This window comes from Schistocerca gregaria, chromosome X (genome assembly GCF_023897955.1).
Source record: "Schistocerca gregaria isolate iqSchGreg1 chromosome X, iqSchGreg1.2, whole genome shotgun sequence".
Taxonomy (NCBI): domain Eukaryota; kingdom Metazoa; phylum Arthropoda; class Insecta; order Orthoptera; family Acrididae; genus Schistocerca; species Schistocerca gregaria.
In genome coordinates, this window is record NC_064931.1 from 503,241,974 (window position 1) to 503,268,348 (window position 26,375).

Genomic DNA, 26,375 nt, shown 5'->3' on the forward strand with positions numbered 1-26,375 from the left:
TTAGGTTTAAGTAGTTCTAAGTTCTAGGGAACTGATGACCTCAGCAGTTAAGTCCCATAGCGCTCAGAGACATTTGAACCGTAGCACGAAATACTTGATAAGGAAACGTTTATTGTATGACCTTATCCTTTCAGAGTTTTTGTTTATATCTATACTTCTGCGACAGACCTCACCAAGCTAATGAGCAATAAGTATCTTCTGTGTATTCTGTAACTTTCTGTGTAACTTTACATGCAGAGAACCTGTATTAGGTAAGAGAATGCCAGAGGAAAAAAAAGAAAAAAAAGAAAAAAAAAACAAGAAATACTAAACGAAGTAATCAAAATGTTAAATTTCATTAAAATATGAGCTTTATATTCAACTTACGAGAAAAGTTTCGTTAGGACATAGAGGATTCATACCACAATTTATTGTATACTTGAATGTTACAGGCCAAAATTTTAACATGTTTCTTTTTCCTAAGAGCCTAGATAATAAACGTTCTTACAGAAGAACATTGCCACCCTCAAGAGTATCTGCATAACTTAATCTAGCAGTTAGGTACTGCGCATATTCTCATATTCAAACACACTAAACCTGGCCTGTACGAATGTAGTGGATCGTAGGTGGACTGACAGCATGATCAAATGTGATATCACAGATATAGATGGGTACTGCACATGTTCTTCTATTCAAACACACTAAACCAGGCCTATACGAATGTGGAAGAGCATAGGTGGACTGAGGCCATTGCCAAATCTGATATGAAAGAAATGGAGGTACTATGACAGAGAAAACGAAACGGTATTGTGGAGAAAGAAACATGTTAAACAAGTCACTCGTGATCCTGAATAGTAAAAAAAAAAAAAAAAAAAAAAAAAAAAAAAAAAAAAAAAAAACTTAAAGCTACGATACTGAGATTAGAACTATGGGAACGACGTTTCGTAAACAACAGTCTTATTTTGTAGTTTAATACTAGCTCTTATTAATAGGCGTGTTGAAAACGAGTCAAACTATTCACGATACACTTGCTGTTCTGTATTCGCTAGGAGCTGAACTGAATCCAAGGTTTCGAGTTCGATCTCGTGTCAGTCCTAGAATTTTTATTTGTCGCTTTTCTCTTCTTTCGGCTCTAGAAATGTTTGTTGATGTGAAAAAAGTCGAGCTGCACCGTGGTTCGGTGTCCACTTTTAACTGTAGGCCTCCCTACAGCTGGCTGTAAGTCAGTTTGAAGGTCGTAGGAAGGCAACGGCGTACCACATCCAACAGAAAAATCTCTAATAAAGCATTTTCGTGTTCAAACCAGTCCTCGGACTGATGACAGCTCTAGTTTACCTGCTGCTGTTGAAGTTATCGAGAACTTCCTGAATGTAATTGAGAATACAGGAACATAACTTGCCGAAATGAACTGACACCAGCAGTCGTTTGATCGTGGCCTAAGGAATAGTGCAGTTATACTATGTCCACCAGGCGAGCTATCACCAATACACCATAGAAAAAACGAGGTCCAGAAATCATAGCGGTAGGTGGAAATATATCTGTCTTGCAGGACTTAGGGCGGTGGGGCACTACTGCGGCCACTGCACAGGCAGACTTGCGGCTGGTCGGATGTGGCAAAGTTTACATGAAAGGCGAAAGTATAACGCGCACGCAGCTTACTGCTGTCAGTCGACGTCCGGCCAGTATTTTGTCATGCTTTCAGTCTGCAGCCAATGAGTCGTCGCAGCCCAGGTGGGCGCACGTGGCTGCATGGGGCAGCGCTCACGCTAGACTGCCAATATGCGGCGAGCCATAGACGCGGTTTCATCTGGATGCTTTTTACATTGGCTTTTTTGTTGTTGCCGCGTTTCTGTAGAAGGATCTTTCTGTCATCATGGACGAAAAAATGTATTATAAAATTTAAGAAGAGGCCTGCTTTGTGGCACTTGTTATCCGAGGAACATCCTGATGAAAACCTGAAAAGGAAAGTATGCGAGGAAATGACTTTGATATTCAGTGACAACGAATGAACAATACCACAGGAACAAAACACACTGTGTAACTTATTTTACCCATATTTATAGTTTGTTAAAACAACACGTACATATAATTCAGAGAATGTAATCCAGCTGCCATGGCGGAGAGCCTTTGCGCTACCACACCTAAAATGACTGCCACAGTTTTCGTGTCCCAGGAGCTTGCCCCAGTTAGTGGACGAAATAAATATTGGTCGGTCATCAGGATCTCATATTGTTATTCTACCCAGTATCAGACGGTGGTAAGGCACTGACTATGATCCTACGTACGGGAAGCAAGTGATTTGAACGGATACTGAGGAAAAGGTGGTGGAAATCGCAACAGAAAAAAGGGCTTCGAAAGATGCACAAATAGATATATGCCGAAATTAGCACAGAACAACGTACTCTTAACCGAGAGCATCCTCCACTAACACACATACATTCACAAAATGACAAACCGAAATTACATTCATCTAAAGCAACTCAAGTTTAACTGAGAACGCTTCGGAGAGAGACTACTAAACCATGAGAACTAGGTTTCAGCAACAAAAGGGGTGGGGATGACAAAATTCTGTGAACCTTCCGCACGTTTGGCGCTGCTGCTCTTCCGTAGTATCGCGAAATACTCGCGATCGCCAAACGATGGACACGGTGATTCAGTCCGAGCATCACTATCAGACTGTGCCCGAAGCTACGGACCGTTAAGCTTTAACGTCGCATGGTACAGCATACCTATCGACAACAGGCGGTCGCGGGCGAGAGAACAGCTGATGGTCCTTCCAAACGAGTTTCCAGAATCGGCAGAGTGGCGATGCTCAAGGATTTTGTTCGCTGGTTGTCACCTCACCCTAGCGTGCCTACGACCAAGAAAGTGGTTTTGGTGCCAGCTTGCTGGGTGGTCAAGCGGCTAGTTGTCACCTTCTGGACCATAGAACTGGTCGCTTCCTTTTTGTACCAGAGGTTTACTATCCTGGCGCAGCGTCGGCCGATGGGACGGCGGACGTTTTTGTGTTCGTGTGAGCCTCAATACTAAGCAGAAGCTCGATCTGAACTTGAATCATTTTAACGGCCACCGCCATACTGAATAATTCATCAACTTCTCTAAAAATGATGAAAGCCGAAATCTGTAAGTAAGAAATTGTTATTACAAGATTTACCGAGCGAGGTGACGCAGTGATTAGCACAATGGACTCGCATTCGGGAGGACAATGGTCCAACTGCGCGTCCGGCCATCCTGATTCAGATTTTCCGTGATTTCCCTAAATCGCTTCAGGCAAATGGTTCCTTTGAAAGGGCACGGCCGACTTCCTTCCCCATCCTTCTCTAACATGAAGGGGCCGATGACCTCGTTGTTTGGTCCCCTACACCAACTCAACCAAATAAGGTTTCTTTCGTTCCCGTAATTATTTAGATGCTTAAATTCGCAGTTGAATCTTTAGATACTTCGAAATAATATAGGTAGAGCAGCGCTTTTTTCATCATAAAAATCTTCCGAATTTGCCAGCTGATGTTTTATTCTTGAATTACTTCTAGACTCATCCTTTGTTGCCGGGCTTGCGCGACCACCCACTCTGTATTTCGAAGTTAAAAGCTTGCTTGAGAAATTATTTTCTTCACAAACACTTCTAAGGGAAATGCAGGCTTCATATGCTTGCTCGGAGGCGTCTGAGAATCCATGTAGCTCCAGCCACTTTACTCCGTTGGTGACCACTCTTCGTTGGATATGAATGCTATTCAGTGGTGGTAGATGATTATTCAGCTGTTCCACTGTGTCTTTAGGTCATCTGGTAACGGCGTGTCCCATTCTATTTGTCTTTGCCAGAGGTGTTGCAGAAACACCTTGAAAGTCACTACCACTGGTCTCAGAAGTCCTGATGGATCGAATACGGAGGCAACTCGAGAAAGTATACGTCGTTTAGTCAAACTTGCGTTACTATTTTCTGCATCAGTGGCTAAGAATTGGAAGGTAACGCTATGAGGATGCCACAACAGACCCAAAGTCTTCACTGTTTCTTGTTGCTCGTTGCCCAGACTCCATTGTATTTGCGCTTCACGATGTTCAGGAGGGATGTTTTCTAGACTCGTTTGAACACCATTTACGAAGAGGAAACCCTCCACTGTGAAGTAATCTAATAAGCTCTTCCTTCAGACTGAGTGCCTCCTCTATGGTGTCAGCTCCGCTTAAAACGTCGTCAACATAAAAATCCCTTTCTAATGTGTTTCCAGCCCTAGGGTATGTTGTTCTCTCATCTTCAGCTGGTTGCAATAGACATCTTTTTGCTAAAAAGAGCGCTGCTGCTGTATCATAAGTGACTGTTGTTAAACGATAAGCCTTGATTGGTTAGTTGGGAGACTCACGCCATAGAATTCTTTGTAGGTCTTGATCTACCTTTCCGACTTTAATCGGTCTACAGATTTTTGTAATGTCAGCGATGGAAGCTTATCTGTGTGTTCGGGACCGCAGGACAATTGAATATAAGTCATCTTGTGCTGTTGGTCAAACCATCAAGATGTCATTGAGGGAAGTGTTCGATTATGTCTTTGCTGAGGCATTAAACACTACTCGAAGTTCAGTAGTACTGCTTGATTCTTTAAGCACTGCGTAATGTGGCAGTTTTATGAGACCCAAAACTTCATATTCTCTCATAAAAATGACATTCTGTGCCCTTAATTCTGGCTATCGCTGTAGCCTTCTCTCTAAGCGTTGTAAGCAGCATGTAGTATTATTTACGGACTCTCCCAGTCCTGCATGATTATCTTTCACTGGTAGTTTCACCACGAATCTACCATCTGCATTCTTCTGAATGATTTTCGCAAAATGCTCCTCACATAATCGCAGATAAACAGACTTCTTTTCTTCTTCCTGCCAGAATCTTTCGACCTGAATGTTAATGTTGGTATTGTGTGCAAGGCATGACAGTACCCTTCGAACTTTGGACTTAATTTAATGAAAAGGTATCTTCCCTGACACAATCCAACTAAATGATGTTTCTTGTGTGGTTGGGCAGTTATCTCTTTTTAGTTGACGAGGTTGCAATACATGAAAAACGATCGATGCTCCAAGCAGAATATTAACTTCACCAGGTTTGTTAAATGATGGGCCTGCTAACCTTACGTGCTTAGGAAGCTGTCAGGGGGAGGTTTCAAGGGATGCTGTTGGTAGTGGCCCTGTAATAAGTGGTAGCAATGCACAGACAGTATGTGTGCCGTAGTCAGCAACTCTTGTGAAATGTACAGACTGCAAACGTGTGACGATTGTACCGTTGAACGTCGCTGAGACCACTTATTGGCATCGGATGCCGACTGAGCTATAGACCCATCCGATCTGCTAAGCTCCTAGACATAATGTTCATTTGTGAGGCGCTGTCAAGAAATGCCCTGCATTTGTACGCCTTAACAGTTTTGTGAAATACACCTCCTTCATCACCAAAATTCAATGGCAGCATAGCAGAATTCATGCATTTCTTCGATACCTTTAAGGCGCTGGTTATTAGCAATGAAGCCTTAACTGATGTCCAGCGATATTATTATTTATTTTCATTTGTGTCTTGTGAATCTCGTAAGCTGGTTGAAAACTTACTGGTTACAGAAAGTAACTTTAAGATTGCAGCTTCTTTACATTTCCACTGTTTCCTCAGAGTCACACTAATGTGATTGAACAAAATGTATGAGAGCAATATTTCATGCATTGGAATGCCGACCTGCATTACCTCAATAGCATTCAGATTTCTCATTAGCTGAAATATTAGCTGACATATTGATGTGTAGCGCCAGCCAAAAAACGGACAAGGGTACATCTAGGATCTGTTGGCATAGGGTATGTAACAGTGTGATATAATTGATGATATTAATCGCCATTACAAATGTATGACATAGGCAGAACATTTGCTTGGGGTCCTAGGGACTTGTCCCACTAGCCTGGCCGCCGCGCATACCTAGAACACCAGTATGCGCGGCCGGGATAACACCAAAAATTGAAATTCAAAATTTTAAAAAAATTGACTACGCCAACTTCTATAAATCCTTAACAGATTCAACTTTGTCGCTGAGCAGATTCAGAAGTACTTTTACATCAACAATTAACTTGGGATTGTTACACCACTGAACGGTCAAATCCCATGCAATCTTAAAGTTACTTTCTGTAACCAGTAAGTTTTCTACCAGCTTACGAGATTCACAAGACACAAATGACAATAAATAATAATATCGCTGGACATCAGTTAAGGCTTCATTGCTAATAACCAGCGCCTTAAAGGTATCGAAGAAATGCATGAATTCTGCTATGCAGCCATTGAATTTTGGTAATGAAATTGCTGGGAGCTGTATTTCACGTGCGCTGCATGAACTAGCAGACTTAGGTGGTAAGACAACGTTTGACTGGAGCAGTGACGCTATCTTTGATTCTAAATCTAAGCACAAGTCTTAGCATGATTCCCTGTCTGCATCATGAGATTCTTCTACGTCGTCTATCTCTAACTGAATTTGAATGTCGTTGTATTCATTTTTGCTTGTATTTAGCAGTGACTGCCTTATACTGATGTCGTTTGAGATTGGATCTTTCATGAAAGCTATTAACAAATGTGGAGATTCTAGTCACTCGTGACTTGATTACTGCTCTTTTCTTAATTAAATTTCGTTTCTCGGCAGGATCAGTGTTTCAGGAGATTTGCACAAAATATAATAGGTTAAGGAAATAGAACCAGGCTGCAGGACGACGGTACCTGTAGAGCGCTGACTGGGCTGCAGCTGCTGGCGGAGACGGCGACGGACGGCGCTCACTAATGCACGGGTGTCGTGTTGTCGGGATTGCTTGGCTGTGTTACGACGTCTGCTTGCTTGATATGCACTTCACAACACGATTCCCGCGGTGTTTGTATCTTGGAGAGTTCTAGTGCGGACGTCTGTCACCGCTGATGCTTGAGAGAAATGCGGAGCGTATGATAATCTCGGAGAATCGCACAGAAAACCACGACAACCGGATACTCGTAATTCGCGGTACGTGCAAAGTAAAGCACATAGCTTTTGTGGTAGAAAATGTTCGAAGAGTTGCATCCAGCCCGGAGGACCAAAGTGCAGGCAGCCGCAAAACGCTCGTAATTTCTGCTCTGCCTTGCTCTTCCCACAGTCCAAAAGAAAGTTTGACCGACACGAAACACACACACGACTCTTACAGTCATTGAAACATCATGTGAAAACGACACGCAGTATTGTAGAATTTTAGAATCTAGAATTTTGAATCTGATCATCTCGCACACACGGTAGTACAAAAAGGAAAATTTGTAAGTCTGCTTATGTTGTTGTTGTGGTATTCAGACCGAAGACTGGTATAATGCTACTCTACCTTTTGCGAGCCTCTTCATCTCCGAATAACTGCTGCACCCTACATCCTTCTGAATCTATTTACTATATTCATCTCTTTATCTCTTTCTACACACACACACACACACACACACACACACACACACACACACACACACACACAGTAATAAACTGGTGATCTCTTTATGTCTCAGAATGTGTTCTATCAACCGATCCCTTCTTTTAGTCAAGTTGTGTCACAAATTTCTTGTCTCTTTAATCCTGTTCAGCACCTCCTCATTAGTTACGTGATTTGCCTACCTAATCTTGCATCACATTTCAAAAGCTCCTATTCTCTTCTTGTCTAAACTGTTTATGGTCTGCATTTCACTTCCATAAATGGCTATACACTAGATAAATACTTTCAGAAAATATTTCCTAACACATTAGTCAACATTCGATGTTAAGAAAAATATCGAATGTGAATGATCGTGTGGCATTGATGGCCGTGAGGCCCCATCCGGTGAAGTTCGGCCTCCGAGTTACAAGTCTTATTTCAGGCGACGCCACATCGAGCAACGTGCATGTCGGTGATGATGGGGACAACAGAACACCCAGTTCGCCAGCGAAGAAAATCTCTAAGCCGGCAGGGGATTGAACCCGGGCCTCCTGAGTGGTATGCAAACATATTACCCCTCAGCTAAGCAGGCAGACTCAATGTGAAGCAATTTGTCTTCTTCAGGAATGATTTTCTTGCCCTTGCCAGTCTAAATTTTATATCCTCTCTACTTCGGCCCATCTACTACTTTAAGCATCTAATTCCCTTAGCATCACCTTCTTTAATTCGACTGCATTCCATTATCCTTGTCTTGCGTTTGTTGATGTTCATCCTATATCCTCCTTTCACGACATTGTCCAATACATTCAGCTGCTCTTCCATGTCCTTTGTTGTCTCTGATAGAACTACAATGATACCGACAAACCTCAAGGTTTTTATTTCTTCTGACTGAACTTTAACTACCACTTCAAATTTTTCTTTTGTTTCCTTTACTGCTTGCTCATTGTACAGATTGAATAAGTTCGGTGATAGGCGACAACCCTGCCTCACTCCCTTCTCAACCACTGCTTCCCTTTCTTGCCACTCAACTCCTACAATTACTTTCTAGTTTCTGTGCAAGCTGTAAATAGCCTTTCGCTCTCTGTATTTGTCCCCTGCTACCTTCAGAATTTCAAATAGGATATTGCAGTCAACATTGTTAAAATCTTTCTCTAAGTCTACAAATTCTATAAACGTAGTTTTACCTTTCCTTAACATGTCTTGAAAGATAACATCGCAGGGTCAGTATTGCCTGGCGTGTTCCTACATTTCTCCGAAATCCAAACTGGTTTTCCCCGAGGTCGGATTCTACCAGTTTTTCCACTCTTCCGTAAAGAATTCGTGTTAGTATTTTGCAACTATGACTTATTAAGCTAATACTTCCATATTTTTCGCACCTGTCAGTTATTGATTCCTTTGGAATTGGAATTATTACATTCTTCTTTAAGTCTGAGGGTATTTCGTCTGTCTCATGCATCTTGCCCACCAGATTAAAGCGTTTTGTCATGGCTGCTTTTCCCAAAACTATCAGCAGTTCTGACGGAATGTCGTCTTTGCTTGGGGCCTTTTTTCGACTTAGGTCTTTTAGTGCTCTGTCAAATTCCTCTCACAGTATCATATCTTTCATCTCATCTTCATTTATGTCCTCTTCCATTTCTTTAATATGATCCTCAAGTTGATCACCCTTGTATAGCCCCTCTATATACTCCTTCCAACTTTCAGCTTTCCCTTCTTTGTTTAGCACTCGTTTTCCATCCGAGCTGTTGATATTCGTACAGCTGCTTCTATCTATCTTTCCACTAGTGAAATAACTTTCTAAATCGCCACGTTTCTCTTCTACCACTCCTCCATTTGCACTTCCCGTCAATTTCAGTTTTTAGATGTTTCTATTCCATTTCGTCTGCTTCATTTGCTACATTTTTATATTTTCCCCTTTCATAAATTAAATCCAATATCTCCTGTATTATCAAAGGATTTCTGCTGGGCTTTGTCTTTTTACCTATTTGATTCTTTGCTGCCATCACTGTTTCATCTCTTAAAGCTACCCATATGTCTTCTACTGTATTCCTTTCCCCTGTTCTTGTCAATTATTCCCTAACGCTCCCTTTGAAACTTTCAACAACCTGTGGTTCTTTCAGTTTATTCAGGTCCCATCACCTTAATTTCCTACCATTTTGTGATTTCTTCAGTTTTAATCTATAGCTCATAACCAACAGATTGTGGCAAGAGTCAACATCTGCCCCTGGAAATGTCTTATAATTTAAATGATGGTTCTGAAATTTCTGTCTTACCATTATATAATGAATCTGAAATCTTCCTCTGTCTCCAAGTCTTTTCCACGTTTACAGTCTTCTTCTGTGATTACTGAACCAAGTGCTGGCGATAATTAAATTATGCTCCGTACAAAATTCTAATAGGCGGCTTCATCTTTCATTCCTTTCCCACGGTCCATACTCACCTAGTACTTTTCCTTCTCTTCCTTTCCCTATTATCGAATTCCAGTCACTCTTCACAATTAAACTTTCGTCTTCCTTAACTATCTGAATAATGTCCTTTATCTCATCACACATTTCTTCAATCTCTTCATCATCTGCAGAGCTAGTTGGCATGTCAACTTGTACTACAGTGGTGGGTGTGGGCTGCCTGTCTATCTTAGCTAAAATAATGCGCTCATTGGGCACTTCATAGTAGCTTACCCACATTCCTATATTCTTATTCATTACGGCTGTAGTTTCCCCTTGCTTTCAGCCTTTCGCAGTACCAGCACAGTTATTATGTTACAAGGTCTGATCAGTCAATCGTTCAGACTGTTGCCCCAACAACTACTGCAAAAGCTGCGACCCCTCTTCAGGAACCACTTGTGTGTCGCCTTATATGTGTAAATAAACATACGAAGTGCACACACTTTTTACTTACCACTATCTGCGACAACTTCTACATTGGCCTGCCGAAGGTAAACACTACAGTGTCACTTCATCTCCGTTACAGTTCTGGTGCAGCAACAGAACACATCTTCTTCCGTCATTTGTTCTCATGATGGCAATTACAGTAAGTTTAATGTGATTTACTTCGTTTATTAGGCTTTTATTCCTCAGATAATTTTCTTCCTTTGTCTCATCTGAATATTATTGTCTAGTTTTCCAGCTGATTATAAGCTGGTAACTTTTCCCCTTGTTGCAATGTGTGGTAAGGATCGAAACGGCGGACCGCTGTGGCCGAGCGGCTCTAGGCGCTTCAGCCAACAACCACGCTGCTGCTACAGTCGCAGGTTCGAATCTTGCCTCGGGCATGGATGTATGTGATGTTCTTAGGTTATTTAGGTTTAAGTAGTTCTAATTCTAGGGGACTGATGACCTCAGATGTTAAGTCCCATAGTGCTTAGAGCCATTTCAACCATTTTTATGGATCGAAACGCTAATTTGAAACTCACGTGCTAAATAATTATTGTGTCAGATAATGAATTAAAATATTGTTCTACGTTCAGAGTCGAGCAAAATTGCTTGAAAGTCAATATTTTCGCCTTTTACTGTTTACTTTATTTAAAAAATCACCATAAATGTGTACCAGTACACATCCATACATACTGTATGAGACTTCTCATTGCAGATTTGTTAAAATACCACAGGAGTTTGTACAGTGGTAGATTTAACACTGTTTCCTCCTGTCGGTCACAAAAGAATCATAATTTAAACAGAGCTGTTGATTGTTGTAGTTGCTACTGCGTAGCTCCTCTCGTACCCCTCGCACTCGCTTCAGGCCACGCGAGTCAAATATCATTTAATTGCTAGAGCAGGCTCGATACTGTATGAAGCGCTGTGGCGTATCGGGATATCTCAGGTCCCGTCGAACGTGCGCATCATTTGCCTAACCCTAGCTGTAGGGGTGTGTACTCATCTTTGCTGGTCGACGCAGCATAATACGTTTTTGTGTCGTGTAAAGGTGTGAGCGTTAGCGGCGGGCGTACAGCTTGAACAGCAGTTTTAGTTTCCGACTGTAATTTCTGCTATCAGTGTTGTAAGGTAGCTGTATAATGCTCAGTCTTCCATTCCCATCGTTTGCCTTGCGATAGATGACTGTTTGCCAGTCTGCTGCACATACACTATCTGATCAAAAGTACCCGAACACTTATTAATTGACATTAACTTTCATCGCCTTTATGATGGCTTGAACTCTGCTGGACACACTTTCAATGAGGTGTCTGAATGTATGTGGAGGAATGGCAGCCCATTCTTCAAAAATAGCTCTGAGCACTATGGGACTTAACTGCTATGCTCATCTGTCTCCTAGAACTTAGAACTACTTAAACCTAACTAACCTAAGGACATAACACACATTCATGCCCGAGGCAGGATTCGAACCTGCGACCGTAGCGGTCGCGCGGTCCCAGACTGTAGCGCCTAGAACAGCTCGGCCACTCCGACCGGTGCCCATTCTTCCTCGAGACCCAAAACCAGAGAAGTTAGTGATGTTGAACGCTGGGGTCTACAGCGAATTCGATGTTCTAAATCATCCCACAGATGTTCCATTGTGTTCAGGTTTGGATTCTGGCCATGCGTGTCCATTTCAGGAGTGTTATTGTCCAGAAATTATTGCCTCACAGATGGTTCTTTATGACACAGTGCATTATCATGCTGATACATACCATCATCGTCTACGAATTGCCTTGTACTGTGCACAGTACACATTACTGTCAAATGGGTTCGTACTCTTTCGAATTTAGCGTTTTCTTAACCGCAATAAGGAGACTACACCCTAATAACGAAACAGAAAAACACCCCTCCTACGTACTTTACTGTAGGCACTACGATGACAGGTACCGTTTTCCAGACATTTACCAACCTAAACCTTTTTATGTGATTGCAGTGTGAGACACCAGTACAAATTACTTATATCCAGCCATTCACTGTCCAGTTGTGTCGCTCGTGAGACCACCTCAAGCATCGTTTAGCACTTACTGTATAAATGTGTGGCTTATGAGAAGATGCTCGACTATTGTACCCCATCCTTTTTAACACCCAACGCACAGTCAATTTGCTATCTGGACTGCTGCTAGCACTTTGGAAATCACGAGTGATTCATTCCGTTGATTTGTATGCGATATTTTGCAACCACTCTCTGCGATACTCGACGGTCACTGTCCGTTAGTACATTTGTTCTGCCTGGCCTTGGTTTAGTTGCAGTTGTGCCTTCGAATTCACACTTCACAATCACAACACAAACAGTGGACTCCGGCAGCCCTAGACACGCTGAAATGACCCTAGTGGATGTTACTCAGTTGACATTCAGTGACTAGTCCACATTCGAGATGACTGAGATCTCCTGACCGCCCTTTATGCTTTTACTGCTTCTTTACTCATAATATTCCCCACATCTTTCTAGAAGGATGGGTCCGTCTCTAGTGACAACTTGTGGTAAACTTCTCATTACATAGGGGTGTCCTGATATTTTTGACCAGATAGCGTATACGTTTTTCATCCCACTGTCTGCTGTGATCGACTGTCGTAGCATGGGCTGATATCTTTAAAAATCTCCTAGTATAAGCGAATTTTGTCATTTTCTTTGCTAGTGAGAATCACATGGCATTATTTTTGCCTGCCTAACAAGCAAATCTGAATAAGGCACGCTTTCCGTAATTGTCGGCTGCATGTAAGAGTCGGACGCATGAGCCAGCGAACCGACAACGCGCGAGCTGCTCCACACAGGGAACGGTGCACATCTAACTCATACGCAAATGAAGATTAGCGCAATTGTAATTAAGCCATAGTGAGCTCATTTGACCGTGAATTGGTTTCGGTTTACAGAGGGAATCGAAGCATACATGAGTCGCATGCTTTGATATTGGCAAATGAAGGTTAGCGCATTTATAAGCAAAGCATAATGAGCTCATCTGACCGTGAATTGGTTTCGATTGGTTTTGGTTCATTTTTAAAATCACGTCACTTCATGGCACGGAATTACTTTTGTGTTCGTTCTGTAGACCAAGTTTCCGCCTCCTATCCGAGTGACTATGAGCTTTGCTTATTCGGATAATTGAGTCAGTAATTGTTCCCCGTGCAGGAGATTCATTTATTAGTGTTCAGAACTCAGTACCTAAGCCATCAGCTCATGTGAGCATCCACTTAGTCAGATTTCTCTTTCCCAGAAACCAGCGGTTTCATGTTTTTGTAACTTTTGTTATACGTATTGCGACGTCGGGTACTGTCCGATACGTAAGCTTTTTGAAATTATAACCTTTTCCTGCACATTATATTGGAACATTTTGCACATGAAACAATACTGTTGCTGTTTGGTGTTCTGTCCGAACACCGTCTTGGTGCAGCTCTCCGTGTTGCTCTATCCTTCGTGTAATCTAGTCAACTCCAAATAACTACTGCAACCTACATCCTTTTGAACCTGCTTAGTGTATTCAACTCTTGGTCTCCCTCTACGATTTTTACCCTCCACCCTGCCCTCCAATACTAAATTGGTGATCCCTTGATGCCTCAGAACATGTCCTACCAACCGATCCCTTCTTCTGGTCAAGTTGTGCCACAAACTTCTCTTCTCCCCAATCCTATTCAATATTTCCTCATTAGTTATGTGATCTACCCATCTAATCTTCAGCATTCTTCTGTAGCACCACATTTCGAAAGCTTCTATTCTCTTCTTGTCCAAACTATTTATCGTCCTTGTTTCACTTCCATACATGGCTACACTCCATACAAATACTTTCAGAAATGACTTCCTGACACTTAAATCTATACTCGATGTTAACAAATTTCTCTTCTTCTGAAACGCTTTCCTTGCCATTGCCAGTCTACATTTTATATCCTCTCTACTTCGACCATCATCAGTTATTTTGCTCCCCAAATAGCAAAACTCCTTTACTACTTTAAGTGTCTCATTTCGTAATCTAATTCCTTCAGCATCACTCGACTTAATTCGACTACATTCCATTATCATCGTTTTGCTTTTGTTGATGTTCATTTTATATCCTCCTTTTAAAACACTATCCATTCCGTTCAACTGCTCTTCCAAGTCCTTTGCTTCCTCTGACAGAATTACGATGTCATCGGCGAATCTCAAAGTTTTTATTTCTTCTCCATGGATTTTAATACCTACTCCGAATTTTTCTTTTGTTTCCTTTACTGCCTGCTCAATATACAGATTGAATAACATCGGGGAGAGACTACAACCCTGTCTCACTCCCTTCTTAACCACTGCTTCCCTTTCATGTCCCTCGACTCTTATAACTGCCATCTGGTGTATGTACAAATTGTAAATAGCCTTTCGCTCCCTGTATTTTACCCCTACCACCTTCAGAATTTGAAAGAGAGTATTCCAGACAACATTGTCAAAAGCTTTCTCTAAGTCTACAAATGCTAGAAACGTAGGTTTGCCCTTCCTTAATCTAGCTTCTAATATAAGTCGTACGGTCAGTATTGCCTCACGTGTTCCAACATTTCTACGGAATCCAAACTGATCTTCCCCGAGGTCGGCTTCTACTAGCTTTTCCATTCGTCTGTAAAGAATTCGTGTTAGTATTTTGCAGCTGTGACTTATTAAACTGATAGTTCGGTAATTTTCACATCTGTCAACACCTGCTTTCTTTGGGATTGGAATAATTGTATTCTTCTTGAAGTCTAAGGGTATTTCACCTGTCTCATACATCTTGCTCACCAGATGGTAGAGTTTTGTCAGGTCTGGCTCTCCCGAGGCCGTCAGTAGTTCCAATGGAATGTTGTCTACTCCGGGGGCCTTGTTTCGACTCAGGTCTTTCAGTGCTCTGTCAAACTCTACACGCAGTATCGTATCTCCCATTTCATCTTCATCTACATCCTCCTCCAATTCCATAATATTGTCCTCAAGTACATCGCCCTTGTATAGACCCTCTATATACTCCTTCCACCTTTCTGCTTTCTCTTCTTTGCTTAGAACTGAGTTTCCATCTAACCTCTTGATGTTCATGCAAGTGGTTCTCTTATCTCCACAGGTCTCTTTAATTTTCCTGTAGGCAGTATCTATCTTACCCCTAGTGAGATAAGCCTCTACATCCTTACATTTGTCCTCTAGCCATCCCTACTGAGCCATTTGCACTTCCTGTCGATCTCATTTTTGAGACGTCTGTATTCCTTTTTGCCTGCTTCATTTACTGCATTTTTATATTTTCTCCTTTCATCAATTAAATTCAATATTTCTTCTGTTACCCAAGGATTTCTACTAGCCCTTGTCTTTTTACCTACTTGAACCTCTGCTGCATTCACTACTTCATCTCTCAAAGCTACCCATTCTTCTTCTACTGTATTTCTTTCCCCCATTCCTGTCAATTCTTCCCTTATGCTCTCCCTGAAACTCTGTACAACCTCTGGTTCTTTTAGTTTATCCATGTCCCATCTCCTTAATGTATACAGCCTTCTTTTATGATTCTTGAACCAAGTATTACCTATGATTAAGTTGTGCTCTGTGCAAAATTCTACCAGGCGGCTTCCTCTTTCATTTCTTTGCCCCGGTCCGTATTCACCTACTACGTTTCCTTCTCTCCCTTTTCCTACTACCGAATTCCAGTGACCCATGACTATTAAATTTTCATCTCCCTTCACTATCTGAATAATTTCTTTTATTTGATCATACATTTCTTCAATTTCTTCGTCATCTGCAGAGCTAGTTGGCATATAAACGTGTACCACTGTAGTAGGTGTGGGCTTCGTATCTATCTTGGCCACAATAATGCGTTCACTACGCTGTTTGTAGTAGCTTCCAAAAGCTTCTAGTCTTTTAATGTCTAAACTGTTTATCTCTATGTTTCACTACGGTACATAGTTACGCTCACGACAAATATCTTTAGAAAATACTTCTTAGCCATTAAAACGATATTCGATGTTAACAAATTCCTCTTCTTCAGAAACACTGTTCTTGCCATTGCCAGTCTTCTGGCATTGCTGAAATCTTGCTCTACGAAATAAAAGTTTGCTACTTTTTTCTGAAACAAAAAGTGCTCAACTATCGTCATTCTCGAGCTAAACGTTACGCAAAGTGCATGTTGGGGATAATGGCAAATAAATGGAGGTTCTTTCACAAGTCCCCGAATGTAGATGTTGATTCCGCCGAAGACATTGCTAATGTGTCATGTATTCTATGCAACTACGGAAGTATCAGAGATGATGTAAAGTTTATAGATACATTTATGGTTATACTCCTGTTCGTACGGATATTCCACAACAGATACGCAGTCATAGATTGAATTCACACCACAGAACGTATCACACCGTGTTATCGAACCTTCCAAACACACCACGTGCAGCAAATATCACTGTCAGGACTTCAATTGTGTGCAGCCCTATTACTATCTAGATTAATGGAGAAGGTTAAATCTGGGCTACACTTAAAATTCACCAAAACTCACTTTTGGACAGATTCTACTGTTGTCTTAGCATGGTTAGCGAAAAAACCAACGTCATGGGAAACGTTTGTTGGAAATCGTGTCTCTAAAATCCAGCAACTTTCTGCAGTAGAAGACTGGAATCCCGTATCCTCCAAGAGTAATCGTGCTGACATCATTTCGAGAGGAACTGCACCACAACAGCTAGGTGACAGTAAGCTATGGTGGACAGGTCCTTGTGGCTCCATCAGCCACCATCTGCATGGCCAGTTAACACCTTGAAGTATGCAGACGAATCAGCTGACGCACCAGAAAAATTGATTCAACATGTTTGCTTACTCCCAACTACTTGCATTGTGAATGAGATATCCCAACACTATTCTTCGTCGTCACAACTGCAAAGAGTTATGGCGTATGTGCCGAGATATATAAACAATCTTTGGTGGCAACTCACCGAGAGGCATAGTGGAAACCTGACCTCAGGATAACTTCACATAGCATCGAAGGCTGTCATTCGTATGGTGCAACAGCAAGATTATTACAAGGAAATTGAAGAACTACAACGTGGCCGACCAATCCTCAAGAAAAGCAAACTGAATTCACTTCATCCCTTTTTGGACGAGGAACGGTTGTTAAGAGTGGGTGGCAGATTGAAACGATCAAACGTTTCTTGCAGTCAGAACCACCCCCTGATTCTTCTTCCTAAGCATCATATCACTAAATTAATAGTCATGTTTGGTGCATGCAGGATCTCAGCTGCTGTTAACAAGCCTCAGACAAAGGTACTGGATACCCAATGGAAGATATGTACTCAGACAAATAATCCACAATCTCCTCCCTTGCTACCACTTGAAGGCAACCACTGCAACACAGCTCATGGGACAATTTCCTTCAGTACATGTAGAGCAAAGAAAACATTTCCTTAATTGTGCGGTTAACTGTGGAGGGCCACTATAAGTAAGGAATGGAGGAAAGAGACGCAAAACTAGGACAGAGGTCTATATTGCCTTGTTCGTTTGCATGGCAAAAAAGGCAGTAACCATCGAGCTTGTCACTGATTTGTCCTCCCAAGCTTTCATTACTACTCTTCGAGGATTCGTTTTATTATGAGGCCTTTGCACAAACGTGTACAGTGACAATGGGAAGACGTTTGTGAGTGCAAGGAATGAGCTGAGTGAACTACATAAAATGATCAGCTGTCAGTTTCACACAACCCAAATCCACTACTATGCATCACGGAATGGTATACACTGGCATTCCATCCCTCCTCATGTCCTGCATTTTGGTGGTCTGTGGGAAGCAGGAATAAAATCCGTCAAGACACATTTGAAGAGAGTTGTGGGAAACTAAGTGCTGACGTTTGAAGAATTACACACACTTCTAACACAAATTGAAGCATGTTTGAGGTCCGGACCCATTACACAACTTCCTGACAACCCAGATGAATTCTCATACTTTACTCCATGCCATTTTCGTATTGGCGAATCCTTAACAGCTCTCCCAGGGCCATTCTTGCTTTCAGGGCCATCATACAGGTTGTCAGGATGGCAGCTCATCCAGCAGTGCAAGCCGCACATCTGGAAACGGTGGTCAAAGACTACCTATCGCAACTACAACAGAGAACTAAATGGTCATCAACAAAGGACAATCTACAGCCAGGTACATTGATTCTCCTGAAGGAAGACAATTTGTCACCCCTGGTGTGGCCGTCTGGGGTCATTGTTGGTATATACCCTGGTCCTGATGGTACGGTACGAGTTGTTTCAGTGCGCACGTCAATGGGAACTTATAAATGACCACTGTCGAAGATATGTGTGGTTTCACAGGAAACACTCTAGTGTACATGCACTATGTGATCGAAAGTATCCGGCACCCCCCAAAAACATACGTTTTTCATATTAAGTGCATCGCGCTGCCACCTTTTGCCAGGTACTCCATATTAACTGCCTCAATAATTATTAGACTTCGTGAGAGAGCAAGCAAAATGGGGCGCTCCGCAACGTGCCACAAGAGCGAAGCAGCTACCGGACACTCACTGTAGGTAAGAATTTTTACTGCCCAGCCGTCTACACAATGCACGGCCAGAACTGGCCAGGACCAGACGGACCATGACCGCCATGCAGCGCGCACGCATCTGTAACTGTGTCTTGCTATCTAGTGTCTAAATGCAGTCCGCTTTTATCAAACACGTACTTTCATTTCCAACCACTTTTCCTTTGCATCGAGTGTACGCATCCGTTTGGACTGTAGAAAGAGCGAGGCAGGGCGGAATTACCGCACGTTTTGCGGCTGCCTACACCAAGAGACCTCAAGACTAGAGTGAGATGGAGCTCCATTGCACATCAAAGAGTTGAGCCCACAGCATCTCTCTTTCATAGAGCAGCAATCACATGTTGGCGAAGCATATCATAGTAATGTGTGCCGCACACACTGCGTGTCCTTCGTCCTTCAGGTGCAAGTTCTTCAGAGAAAAATGGACGCCCGCATCTCGTGGTCGTGCGGTAGCGTTCTCGCTTCCCGCGCCCGGGTTCGATTCCCGGCGGGGTCAAGGATTTTCTCTGCCTCGTGATGGCTGGGTGTTGTGTGTTGTCCATAGGTTAGTTAGGTTTAAGTAGTTCTAAGTTTTAGGGGACTGATGACCATAGATGTTAAGTCCCAAAGTGCTCAGAGCCATTTGAACCAAGAAAAATGGACCAATCATGAACTGTGTCACGAAGCCAAACCACGCAGTGTCATGTTCACTATATAGCGTAATGTCATGAACGTCCCTTGGCGGTGACAGTCCCCAAATGCGATAGTTCGGAGTGTTCACTGCCTTATTGAGTGTAAACTGTGCTTCATCGCTACGCGAGATGTTCTTAAAATAAGCTTTTGTGTTTTCGTAACGTTGTTATCCACAGATAAACATGCATCAAATATCTTTTTTCTAATAGTACGATGCTGCATTTTTGCTGCAGCTTAGAGCTGATCCAGTAAAGCTCTATCATAACTTTGAAACCGTGAACACATTGGCGACTAGCAGAACGTCACCACCTATTCATCAACGTCAATATCACTGATGAACTAAAAGATATTTCTAGTAAGAATATTCTCTCTCTCACTCTGTAAAGGGGTAGGAACGTCTGCTATACTTTTTCTAGCCATAACTGCTGATTTTTAATGATACAGTGGACTACAGGATTCCCCTGGAATTGTTATAGTATTGGCGATTTATTTTCATCTGACTTTTTAAACATTTTTCTTCAGAAGTGTCATCAGTGACGACTTCTGAGTGACGCATGTGCTATATTCATCTAGATGCCATGTTAAATTTTGCATCTTTTGCCAAACCAAAACAGAAATAGAGTAACTTAATGATTATTGGCGTAAATGGAACGATAGTTTAGTATCAGGCTACACAATTAGTGTACAGTTTTTTTAACAAATATTTTCTTTAAAACAGCAAGAACGAAGCTGTTCCATAGGTTTTAAACAGGCAGACAATAGAGTTTGATGCATTCCTGTCCGTTTTGATACTGAAGGGTATGCTTTTTTGGAAGCTGATGTATACATTGTAAGGAAAGTTCCAAGTACTCTAGTGTAACAGAGAGAATTGCTTGGCAAGTTTAATACATTGTGAGAGTTCACCATAGACCTGATAAATTCCTTAAATGCACGAGAATGTCTGTGTATACAACTGATTACGTTCTGAAAAAGATCGATGCACAATTGAGAGTACCATGCACCAATTTCCATTTAACTACATCGCCAGAGGAGAAACTCATACTTGCCTTTATATAAGTAAAGGTCAGTTCAACAATGTTCTTGCTTTTACAATTTATTTTAAATGGCAACAGCATTACACAATTTAAACAATTGCATCCAAAATCACTAGTTGCAAGAAATTTGCGTGACATGTTTGAGAACTAATTTTGTCATAACAAAATGACAGTAATAATATTTACTTACCTTCAGTATTAAGCATTATTGTTATTTTACTCCATATCCTCCTTCCAACCGAACTATTTTTATACCGAGAATGAATACGTTGCTAAATTTATGGCGCTTCTTGTATCGCTGTGATAATTTCTTCAAAACACATGGTTCGCCGCTCGCTGCAAGCTCGAGAAACACAATCTGATCTACATCTACATCTACATCTACATCTATATACATACTCCGCAATCCACCATACGGTGCATGGCGGAGGGAATCTCGTACCACAACTAGCATCTTCTCTCCCAGTTCCACTCTCAAACAGAACGAGGGAAAAATAACTGCCTTTATGCCTCTGTACGAGCCCTAATCTCTCATATCTTATCTTTGTGGTCTTCCCGCGAAATGTAAGTTGGCGGCAGTAAAATTTTACTGCAGTCAGCGTCAAATGCTGGTTCTATAAATTTCCTCAGTAGCGATTCACGAAAAGAACGCCTCCTTTCCTCTAGATACTCTCACCCGACTTTCTGAAGCATTTCCGTAACACTCGCGTCATGATCAAACTTAGCAGTAACAAATCTAGCAGCCCGCCTCTGAATTGCTTCTATGTCCTCCCTCCATCCGACCTGATAGGGATCCCAAACGCTCGAGCAGTACTCAAGAATAGGTCGTATTAGTGTTTTATAAGCGGTCTCCTTTACAGATGAACCACATCTTCCCAAAATTCTACCAGTGTGCCCAAGACGACTATCCGCATTCCCCACAACTGCCATTACATGCTTGTCCCACTTCATATCGCTCTGCAATGTTACGCCCAAATATTTAATCGACGTGACTGTGTCAAGCGCTACACTACTAATGGAGTATTCAAACATTACAGGATTCTTTTTCCTATTCATCTGCATTAATTTACATTTATCTATATTTAGAGTTAGCTGCCATTCTTTACAACAATCACAAATCCCGTCCAAGTCATCTTGTATCCTCCTACAGTCACTCAACGACACCTTCCCGTACACCACAGCATCATCAGCAAACAGGCGCACAGTACTATCCACCCTATCCAAAAGATCATTTATGTAGTTAGAAAACAACAGCGGACCTACCACACTTCCCTGGGGCACTCCAGATGATACCCTCACCTCCGATGAACACTCACCATCGAGGACAACGTACTGGGCTCTATTACTTAAGAAGTCTTCGAGCCGCACACATACTTGAGAACCAATCCCATATGCTCGTACCTTAGTTAGGAGTCTGCAGTGGGGCACCGAGTCAAATGCTTTCCGGAAGTCAAGGAATATGGCATCCATATGATACCCTTCATCCATGGTTCGCAATATATAATGTGAAAAAAGGGCGAGTTGCGTTTCGCAGGAGCGATGCTTTCTAAAGCGTGCTGATGTATGGACAGTAACTTCTCTGTCTTAAGGATATTCATTATATTCGAACTGTCCGGCCCCGGTAGCTGAGTGGTCAGCGTGACGGAATGTCAATCCTACGGTCCCGGGTTCGATTCCCGGTTGGGTCGGAAATTTTCTCCGCACAGGGACTGGGTGTTGTGTTGTCCTAATCATCATCATTTCATCCCGATCGACGCGCAAGTCGCTGAAGTGGCGTCAAATCGAAAGACTTGCACCAGGCGAACGGTCTACCCGACGGGAGGCCCTAGCCACACGACATTTCATTTCATATTCGAACTGAGAATATGTTCGAGAATCCTGCAACAAACCGATGTTAAGGATATTGCTCTGTAATTTTGAGGATCAGTCCTTCTACCCTTCTTATACACAGGCGTCACCTGCGTTTTTTTCCAGTCGCTCGGGACTTTACGTTGGGAAAGTGATTCGCGTTAAATGCAAGCTAAGCAAGGAGCCAATGCAGTAAAGTACTCTCTGTAAAACCGAATTGGAATCCCATCAGGACCTGGCGATTAATTTATTTTCAACCCATTCAGCTGCTTCACAACCCCAGGGATGTCTATCACTATGTCCTCCATACGGGAATCGGTACGAAACTCGAAAGGCGGTATGTTTGTAGGATCCTCCTGCGTGGAAAATTTCTCAAATCCTAAATTTAAAGTTTCAGCTTTAGTTTTGCTGTCTTCCGTTGCCAGGCCAGACTGATCTGTGAGTGACTGGATGGAAGCCTTCGACCCGCTTACCGATTTTACGTAAGACCAGTATTTCCTTGGGTTTTCAGCAAGATCTTTTGCTAAGGTATGACGGTGATAGTGGTTGAATGCTTCGCGCATCACTCTTTTTACAGCAGCACGAATCTCTACTAACTTTTGCCTGTCCTCATTCTCCCGATCTTTCTTGTACCGCGAGTGCAACTGTCTTTGCTCCCTGTACATTCTCCGAATTGCTCTGTTAAACCACGGTGGGTCTTTTCCGTCCGTAACCCACTTTTTCGGCACATACTTGTCCAATGCGTGAATTACAATGTGTTTAAAATTTGCCCATAATTCTTCCACGTCCATTGTACCGAAAGTAAATGAAGTCAATTCATTTACCAAGTGGGATGCTAACAACTGATTATCTGCTCTTTCTAGTAAGAATACTCTCCTAGCCTTCTTCATCGACTTTTTAACTTTCGTAACCATAGTCGTAATGACAACATCATGATCACTAATCCCTGTCTCAACACTGACATCGCTACCAGATCTAAAATATTTCCATTACGCATTGGCTGTCGATTTAGCTGCTCAAGACAGTTTTCGTATAATGTGCTCAAAAGTAATTCACACGATGGCTTGTCTGTACCGCCTGTAATGAATCCATAGACATCCCAGTCTATACTAGGTAGGTTGAAGTCGCCTCCGACTAATATACCGTGATCCGGGTACTTCTGCGATACAGAATGTAGACTCCCTTTGAATGATTCTAAAACTGTCACGGTGGAACCTGATGGCCGGTAATAACACCCCACAATTAACTGTATTTCCCCTAGCCCTGTTAAACGTGTCCAGATAACTTCAAAATCGCCAGCCTTGTGGCCGTGCGGTTCTAGGCGCTTCAGTCTGGAACCGCGTGACCGCTACGGTCGCAGGTTCGAATCCTGCATCGGACATGGTTGTGTGTGATGTCCTTAGGTTAGTTAGGTTTAAGTAGTTCTAAGTTCTTGGGGACTAATGACCACAGATGTTAACTCCCATAGTGCTCAGAGCCATTTGAACCAATTTTTAACTTCACAATCACACTCTACTTCGCCGGCCGCTGTGGCCGAGGGATTCTAGGCGCTTCAGTGTGGAACCGCGCGACCGATACGGTCGCAGGTTCGAATTCTGCCTCGGGCATGGATGTGTGTGATGTCCTTAGGTTAGTTAGGTTTAAGTAGTTCTGAGTTCTAAGGGACTGATGTCCTCAGAAGTTAAGTTCCATAGTGCTCAGAGCCATTTGAACCATTTGATCACTCTACTTCGACCTCAGTAGACACAATATTTTTGTCAACTGCAATGAAGACACCACCTCCTACGGCGTCTAATCTGTCTTTCCGATACACGTTCCATCCCTCACTAAATATTTCAGAACTTCCTATCTCAGGGTTCAGCCAGGTCTCAGACCCGAGAATAATTTGCGCGCCACTCGCTTCCTGGAGGGCAGTCAATTCAGGAACGCGCCTCCCGAAACGGTTGCCGCCAGGACACTCCCATATATTCAAATAAGTTTGTGTCGTACGCTGCGGAGGGAACAGCGTTCTAAGCTGCCCGCCCCGCTTCACTCAGGCCACGGCGCGAGAGCAAAGTCTACTTGGATGTCTGCGTCATATGGAAAAATTTGGTGAGTGAAACGACGTTAGTACGGATATCATTTCACAACTGTTTGCATTTCTCGAACAGTGGGCGATGGAACGTTCAGCTGTCGTGACAAAGCAATACTTGAAGATCGCACGTTGCGTCCAGCGTTCGCAGCCATGGCAACAGTAACTTCTTCAACAATCTGTGGCACCATTGGCCGTCGGTCTCTCCCGGAAGCAATTCCCAAATTGCCAGTTCATTCGAACTTCCGAATTATGGTCGTCAACCCCTATACAGAAATAGGTTAAAAATGGTTCAAATGGCTCTGAGCACTATGGGACTTAATTTCTGAGGTCATCAGTCCCCTAGATTAGAACTACTTAATCCTAACTAATCTAAAGACATCACACACATCCATGCCCGAGGCAGGATTCGAACCTTCGACCGTAGCGGTCGCGCGGTTCCAGACTGTAGCGCCTAGAACCACTCGGCCACGCCGGCCGGCACAGAAATAGGCCCCCTTTGTATTACTTTAATGAGTCCACACACGCGGAGAGCAGCATCAATATTGCTGAGGTGTTGGTAAAAGAGCCGTCAGAGGGAAGCCCTGTCTATCTTGTCTAGACTTCAGTTGGCTCTCTCCACTGTTATGAACACCCATTCTTGTATTTCAAACCTACGTCACCATACCAGGATCGGCGCCTAACGGCAAGTCTTGAGACTAACACTACTATCAACGCAAATCCTGCAGCGCACACTGTGAACCTCATCCCAATAAAGTTGAGTACCCGTAATGTAAACAGTTTTCTGTCTACACTGGCTCAATTACTGAAAGCTTAACTACAAACACCTGCAGTTTACAGGGAAAAATTTCTGGCATGCGCAGCGAAATTGCTGCTGTGAAGAAACAGGTAGCTAAGTAAGGGAAAAAATGAGAATCTTTTGAAACCGAAAATTGCCAGATTCAAATCAAGCTTTGGTGCAAAAATGTATGGCATGTGCTAGGAATCTCTATCCTTCATATGCAAGAAATTTAGGAGAGAAAGAGACAAAAGATCTGGAGACATAATTGCAATAGCTGTTTCCTATGTTATCTGTCTAGATTAGAAGCTCGGCAGTTACAGCATGAAACTTCTGTTTCAGAGCACGTTAAATATGCAGGACACAATAATGCATGAGCAAAACGCTTTGACACGTGATCTATAACAACTGAATAGTATGTTTTCGAGAAGTGACAACCCCGGAAGCGTTTCGTAGAAAAAATAACAGTATCCACGAAAACGAAATTTTAATGGTGAGATTTCACAGTTATAGTGGAAATTAGCATCTATTGATTAGTAGCTTCATTAGACGCATAAAGATTAACCAAATAAAATCCGGGGTCCAACGCATCCATATGTTTCATACAAGAATTTTTAATATATTACCCATAATGTGGGACGACAAGAATAAATTTCATTCACTATGAGCTATTTAGTGTGTAATTCCAACACTTTGTATAGCTCATTCTTGCAACACTTCTCAGGATTGTAAAAATAGTCAATAATCATCGAAATTTGCGCACCAGGACGTGCTTGTTGAATTCTGAGTGCAGCCAAGTGTCTCTCAAAAGTTTCTGTGAGTGTAGGTCTAAGTTAAAATACTTGGTTACACTTTTATATATCAAAGCATTTGGCCGCGCGGTCTGTACGTGTTGTCACGGTCCTCGCGGTTCCCCCCGTCGGAGGTTCGAGTCCTCCCTCGGGCATGGGTGTGAGTGTCGTCCTTAGCGTAAGTTAGTTTAAGTTAGATTAAATAGTGTGTAAGCTTAGGGACCTATGACCTCAGCAATTTGGCCCCATAAGACCTATCCAAAATATTTCAATGAAAATCCTTCGGTCTGTATTGTGATGTCATCTTATAATATACTCCAAATGATAAATACTAAAATATCCGAAGCTTTTGCTGTATTGCCATCTGAACACCTATGTTTCAGATAGCGTTAAACAGGAC